The 7,801-nt window shown below is 43.6% G+C and overlaps 1 protein-coding gene across 5 annotated transcripts in view; it reads left to right on the forward strand.

Moving 5' to 3' along the window:
• The window catches only part of PRKG1 (protein kinase cGMP-dependent 1), a 466,622-nt gene that overhangs the window by 244,647 nt on the left and 214,174 nt on the right, over window positions 1-7,801 (forward strand). The gene's annotated exons all lie outside the window — the stretch shown is intronic.

The following is a 7,801-nucleotide window of genomic DNA, read 5'->3' on the forward strand; positions in this document are numbered from 1 at the left end:
GATCTGCGCTGTGAATATTTCCATTTGAGAGTGGCCTACCAGGGCCATTGCTGCCCAGTGAATTACAGGGCTCAGCTGTCATCGATTTTACACTATGCACAGAATGTCTTCCATCGCTTTGCTTAATATTATGCAACTCTTCTACATGCAACAGCCCAAAATTCATCTATGTTTGTGTGTGTCCTTTTGCTTAGCAGAAGATTGCTATCGGTTTAATTTGTTCTACTAATAACATCAAGTAAAGGAGAAATTCTTTTTATTCCTTTGCTTTCATATGAAAAGCCACATTTTTACTTTTGCTTTGTATTTATAATTTTTGTGCAATTATTTCAGAGTAAATTTTAAGTTGTATCGAAAGCCCCTGTGAGCAGCTATGATCTTTAGCAAAAATACAAATCCTAGACACAAGCTTAAACAGTCACGTGCATAGAAACGTAAAAACTTACAACAAAGCCCCTTCCGTAAAGCACGCAGTGGTGAAGCAGCTCTAAAAACCAGCACTGTCATCCTCCTTTTGGAAACTGCAGCCCAACATTGGGCAGTCATGGCTCTTCAGGAGTGGCTGCGTTAGAAGGGGGGAGATGGGTAACTTGAAGGAGACCCTGGGGATCCCATTAGTTCCTGCAGCAAACTATATGCTGGCGCTGTAAAGACATTTTATGCATAGCAGGGCTGAGAAGGGTAGCACGGGGATATTTTGCTACTTGTTACACGAAGAAAAAAAAACGCTAATCTATCCTCTACTCTAATTTCATAAACTTCTGCTGCTTTAATTAGGCTTTTCAATCAATAGAAGCATCTCGCCTGAAAGGTGTCCCCAGTCAATTAGTTATACGTCGTGAAGTCATATATGGCACTTCTCTCATTCCTGTTGGTTTTATTCATGAACTAAAGCGTCCCACGGTGCAGAATTGTAAGTGCAAGTGTCTGGCTGCGTAAATGGATTTCCACATGGTTTCGTGCTGATCTTTATGAGAAGTTGGCTGTATGAGCTACCTTTTGGAGCTAAATAGCCAAATAGCACCTAGAGCTGAACAAAAAAAAGCAGTAAGATAATGGTTTGATACTTTTTAGAAAGCGTCATTAATTTTCCTATATGTGAGCAGGTCTTAAAAAAAAACTGCCTTCCTTTAAAAAAATAAAAATAAAAATTGAAAGAGTGAAAGATGTATTCCCTAGACCTGTACATTGTTTCTTTGGGGGGGGGGGGGGGGGGAACACAATGATAAAGCTGTAACTCCTGCTCATTTTCAGTCACTCAGTATTGAGGTCTGTGTGCATTGCAGTGCTCAGAGTATGGACGGAAGAAAGGACCTTGTTGCTTTGCAGCTTGCTGGGACATTACAAATTAAAACCATCCCTTTCCCCTTTTTCCATGACTCTGCTCGAGGTCTGGTGATTACTCTGAGGGAGAAAGGAAGAAGAAAACTGCACCTGGCTCTCGTGTTAGCTCTACTGTGGGTAATAACAGAGCAACAAAAGAGTTAATGCATGTTCTTGTGGTGAAAAGATGGGTATGTGTTCCTTAAAGTGAATTCAGGAGACCTGAAGTCCCAGCAAAGCGTATGACTAGCAGCAGCAGAGATGCTTTCCACTTTTCTTTTCCAGGGATATCAATAGGTAATGCTTTATAGCTTTTATAAATGCTTTGAGGCATAATTAATACTTATGATGTGCATCAGCTTTCGTTTTAGAAAAGGCATTACATGTGCACTTTTTGTTACTTTAACAAGCAACTCCTTTCTGGTAGCCACATATCCTTAAAGCAGCATTTTCTTTCAAACGGACTTGTAACATCTGTTTGTTTTCCAGTCATTTTTAAAATACTCAGCTCCATTACAATTTCTGAGTGTATGCACCCTCTTTAGGATACGGAGTGCTGTCTTTAATCATTTATTTGATCTCTTACCCCCAATGAATAATCAAACTAGCTCTAAACTTGTGCAGGTCATCTCAAAAATTAACCCCAAGTTCTGTCCTACTGGTTCTCATTTTTATACCTGCTCCTTGTTTATGTTTTTACCAACTAGCCAAGCCATTTCCCAAGACGATTTTTCATGCTGAACACCAAAATGCATCTGTTTTTCAACTGTTTGGTATGAAAAAGACACTCTCAGCACAAGTACCATCAAAGGCATATTTGTCCAGACTTGAAGACCTTAAGAAATGGAACAACTTAAACTGCAGGACATATTTATATGGTCATTATAAATCTGTCCCTAAGGTCGATGTTCCCGATGAAGAGGTTCCAGGAGCCACAGATATTGCAGCCTGAGATTTCCTTTTTCTTTCAGGACCCCCTTCTCTGCCTATAACACAAAGCCACATACAGGTCTTCTACCCCATTCTGTTCACTAGAAGCAGGGCAATTCCGTATCTGCAGTGCAGAACTTTGAGGGGCTTGGTTTGTTTTTTCCTTTTCACAAATAATTGGAGACATTTCGTTTCAACCCCTCTTCAGGAGTTCAAATGCAATACGCAGTTATCAGTATTTGTTGCATGAAATTAGACGTTTGAGCAACTCAGTGTTACGCTTCCGGCCTGCATTAGACCCTTGTTGGTTTTCCATTAACTCATCCAACAGATACCAATTGCCATCAAACTTAAAATAGTACTTGAAGTGATTTTTATGTCTTTCAAATTGTTCTGAATGCATTCTTTATGAACTACTTTAAGGAACTCTTTCAGCTTTCGTCTTTTATATGGATGTTCAATACTGTAATAAATACAATTTCTTAAGTAGCTCATGAGCTCTTTGTCAAGAAGGTGAGTTTAATTAAAAGCCTTGAAAAATGTCCATGTCATAGAAATGTAAAAAGAGTAGAACTGTATTTATACAGCAGGGATGAATAAAATGACATAGTAAAGGTTATGTAAAATAGCAGTTAGCTTAAAGACAGCAAATGACATCTAATTACCATTTTTTGTAATACAAATTATGTGGACATGCTTTGAAATTCAAAGGAAAAAAAACCCTGACACAATGAAAGACTTTCATAATGCTTAATTAATGTTTGTCTTGTTAAGGCCAGGAAGTTATGAGCCTCCAAAAGAGGTCTTTGCATATTTGCGGAAGTAATAGGAAGGCTTGGAATTAGGTTAGAGAAAATCCAACATATATATGTATACCCTCAGGCAAACACCATGGGTATTCAGGAGTTGGACTTGATGATCCTTGTGGTTCCCTTCCATCTCAGGATATCCTATGATTCAGTGAATGGAAACACCCTAGATGGGGTTTCCTGAGTAACTCATGAGATTTCAAGCAGTTCCCTTTGAAAAATGGGGTAAAGGAGGTAGTGCAGAAGGTTAGATTACACAGTTCACTCTTCTGGATAATGGATAAACTCAAAGGCAAGATGAAAGTCTATGAAATGTGAAAAAAAGGGCCTGGCCACTTGGGAGGAATACAGGTATTCTATCAGGACCTGCAGGGATGTGACGAGGAAGGCTAAAACCCATTTGGAATTAAATCTGGCAAAGGAGGTCAAGGATAACAAGAAAGGCTTTTTAAAAGTATGTCAATAGTATAAGGAAGGCTTGGAAAAATGTGGGTCCGCTACTGAATGAGGTGGGTGCCCTTATAATGGGACACTGAGAAAGCAGAGATGCTGAACACCTTCTTTACTTCAGTATTTACTTGCTAAGACTGCCCCTCGAGAATCCCAGACCCCGGAGGTAAGAGAGAGAGTCTGGGGAAAGGAATACTTCCCTTTTGTTGAGGAAGATCTGATCAGAGAGCGTCTAGCCAAAATCAACACACACAAGTCCATGGGCCCCAACGGAATGCACCCACATGTGCTGAGAGAGCTGGCAGATGTGATTGCTGAACCACTCTCCATTATCTTTAAAAGCTCTTGGAGAATGAGAGAGGTGCCGGATGACTGGAGGATAGCCAATGGCACACCAGTCTTCAGAAAGGTGAAGGAGGAGGATTTGGGCAAGTACAGGCCAGACAGTCTCACCTCCGTCCTTGGAAAGGTGATAGAACAACTTGTTCTGGAAGCCATCTCCAAGCAATTGGAAGAGAAGAAGTTTATCAGGAGTTGTCAACATGGGTTCACCAAGGGTAAATCGTGCTTGGCGAACCTGGTAGCCTTCTATGATGTCATCACTGGCTGGCTAGATGAGGTGAGAGCAGTGGGTGTTGTGTACCTTGACTTCAGCAAGGCTTTTGACACTGTCTCCCACAACATCCTTGTAACAAAGCTTAGAAAGTGTGTGGGAGGTGAGTGGACAGTGAGGTGGATTGAGAACTGGCTTACTGGCAGAGCTCAGAGAGTTGCAATCAGCAACGTTGAGTCTCGTTGGAGGCCTGTAGCAAGCGGTGTCCCCCAGGGGTCCATGCTGGGTCTGGTCTTGTTCAACATCTTCATCAGTGATCTGGACAAAGGGGTAGAGTCCACCCTCAGCAATTTTGTTGATGATACAAAGCTAGGAGGAATGGCTGACACACCAGAAGGATGGACAGGCTGGAGAGTTGGGTAGAAAGGAACCCAATGAGGTTCAACAAGAGCAAGCGTAGAGTCTTGCACCTGGGGAAGAATAATTGCAGGCATCAGTACAGGTTAGGGGCTGACCTGCTGGAGAGGAGCTCTGTGGAGAAGGACCTAGGGGTCCTGGTGGATGACAGGTTGACCATGAGCCGGCAGTGTGCCCTGGTGGCCAAGAGGGCCAATGGTATCCTGGGGTGCATTAAAAAGAGTGTGGCCAGCATGTCAAGGGGGATGATCCTCCCCCTCTACTCTGCCCTGGTGAGGCCACATCTGGAATATTGTGTCCAGTTCAGGGCTCCCCAGTTCAAAAAAGACAGGGATCTTCTAGAGGGAGTCCAGAGGAGGGCCACAAAAATGATTAAGGGCCTGGTGCATCTCCCATACGAGGAAAGGCTGAGAGACCTGGGTCTGTTCAGCCTGGAGAAGAGAAGACTGAGAGGTAATCTGATTAATGTTTATAAATATCTGAAGTGTGTGAGGCAATTGGACGAGGCCAACCTCTTTTCAGTGGTGTGCAGTGATAGAACAAGAGGCTGTGGCCAAAACCTGGAACACAGGAATTTCCACATGCATAAAAACTTCTTTACAGTGAGAGTCAGAGAGCACTGGAATGAGCTGCCCAGGGAGGTTGTGGAGTCTCCTTCTCTGGAGATATTCAAGACCTGCCTGGACACTTTCCTGCCCAAACTATTGTAGGGAACCTGCTTTTAGCAGGGGAGTTGGACTGAATGATCTCCAGAGGTCCCTTCCAACCCCCTACAATTCTGTGATTGTGGAAGGAAAAGTTCCCGGGGTCCTACACAGTACGTGGTATGGGTTACTGGGCCTAGCGCCGGCTGACAGGGTGTTGTCAGATCCTCCATATAAGGGTTATGCAGGCTGTAAGCCGTAGGACAGAGTACTGGGGTGAAATCCTCTCACTGAAGTCAACATGTGTGGCTCAAGCTTTACGAGGGTCTCAGGGCTTACATGAGCCACAGAATCATTCAGGTTGGAAAAGACCTCTAGGATCGTCTGCTCCAACCTTTATCCCATCCCTGCCAACTCCTCTGTTAAACCGTGCCCCTGAGCTCTACATCTACGTGTGCTTTGAAGACCTCCAGGGACAGTAGAGTTGGTCATGCTCAGGCTGCCATCTTGTTATCCATAATCCCTGGTGCCACGAGGCAGGATTCACGCAGGTGGGCTCAACCCACCACTGGGGCCGAGGTACGACCCACCTGGGGCAGGCACCACGGCAGCCAGGGCAGGACAAGCTCTTCCCCTGAGCCCGGATGTCTTCACAGCTCATGTTACGATCCGTGATGTTTGACTCGCTTACTTTTTGATAGTGCAAAAGGCCTTATTCTGTTGAAAAAAACTAGAAAGCAGGCAGTAAGAAACAGGAAGAGTTAGACACAAGGTGACAGTCTACCAGAGAAAGCAGCTCTGGGTGTGATTTAATATAATTCAGTAGGATTTTCTGAAAGTGTGCTACTAGGAGCCTTTGTACATTCTGTGTCTTCTTTCTGTTAGCTTGCAAAAAATCTTTTGCATGATATGTTTTCTTTAGAGCCTACTGAATCCTCTCCTTTAGACTCGGAAAAGTCCCAGGAGGGATCGGTTGTGGAGGGATGGAGTTGTGCTTTTTTGTTGTTGTTGTTGCTAACCATTTCCATTGTTTTCTTTTCTTAGTTATATCTGATCTTAACCAGGCATTCCTGTGCAAAATATCCAGTGCTTTTTCCTATGCGAGATATATACAGTTCTTGGGATATCCTGGGTCTTCACGGTTTATTGTAGTGAGAGCAAAACTCTCTGGAAAACTTATATGGAGTCATGTCCTTCCTGCTTTGTTTCCTCCTCACATAATCTGAACATATTATTAGTCTCCACCAAGACTGGTGCTTATGCAGTGGTCAAACCTAACTCTAAAAAAGATCCACGGTATACGTGCAAGAACATCCCTTGTTTAAGAGTGAAGTTGTGTTGAAAATTTCTGTACCTTCCTTCCTCAGTGTGATGCTCTGAGAAGGGGCCTGGTGCTGAGGAGGAAAGGCGGGGGTAGGTAGGGCATGGGGAAAAGTGGGAGAAACCTCTGGATTTCATATCCCAGCCAGCATGAGTGAGAGAATGATGTCCAGTTATTTGCATCTTTCCACTTTATCACATTTTATAGTCATTAGTGCTTTTCCTCGTGCCTCAGCTGCTGCCACCCTGCAATCATCCTTCATTTAAAAAGAAACAAAAGAGTTTTTTTTCTCTCGTGATTGCGAGACAGGCTGGAAACGAGGAGGAGCACTTGCAAAGGCTCCAAAACCAGAAGGCTGCTGCTGAGAGCTCAGTGGCTGTTATGCACTGAAAGCAAGATTGCCCTTGTACCAGTGCCCTGGCCCTGGAGTGGGACCCTAGAAAATGAGTACCACGCAAACATCGCTGCCCACATCTGACTCCAAATCAGGGCGTCCTTCACGTGGCAGAGGATGGGCTCTGTTTAGCAAAACATCATGCAAATCCAAATAAGAAGTTAATTCTATCTGTGTCCTGAAAAGAGCTGAAGTACTAAAGCACTTGTTTCCTGTGAACAGCACTTGTCCCCAATTCTCCACATGAACAGTAGAGCCCAGGAGCTTCAGTGCACCGTGGTTTTGTGATACATGCAATGTATGCACTTTTAACATCGAAATTTGAGTTAGTCAAGCTCAGAGAGGCAGACAGCAGAAAAAAATGTGAAGCATCAAAGTAAAGATGAAATCTGTCTCTACCTACTCCAGCTCACAGGAATATGCCAGTAATTTCAGACACTCATAAACAGGCATATTTATGCATACTCTGCTTTAAAGGCTGTTCCCAAATGGGCAGTTCACAAAGACGTGGATGGAGCAGATGCCAAGTTTTACTGCACATGAACACCGCAACGCTGGATTTCCACCATGCATGCAAAGAAAACCCCGTTTGCAGCCCAGCGCCTTGAGAAGGATGCTGCAGGGGTATCCTGCTGCCAGCCTGAGAACAAACCCCAAAAATTCAGTGCGTGGCATGAAGTACTGCCGAAACACCAGCACCGAGCATCCCTCTGTGCATTTTAATGCTTTGTTTTGGATGCTCAGGGCATCCAAAATCATCCTGTGTGCCACCGTTAGGATTAATTTTAGGCTCATGGTGTGTTTATTGTCTTTTTCTTCACATTCTCCTTAATACCTGTCCTGCTCTATGTGCCACGAAAAGCCATAGGTTTTGCCAGAGGATGCAAAAAGAAAAAAAGCATCAACTGCTGCTTCTGTGGATATGCTTTTATTTTTTATTATTAAACACTGATATTTGAC

The sequence above is a fragment of the Anser cygnoides genome, chromosome 7 (assembly GCF_040182565.1).
Source record: "Anser cygnoides isolate HZ-2024a breed goose chromosome 7, Taihu_goose_T2T_genome, whole genome shotgun sequence".
NCBI classification, from domain to species: domain Eukaryota; kingdom Metazoa; phylum Chordata; class Aves; order Anseriformes; family Anatidae; genus Anser; species Anser cygnoides.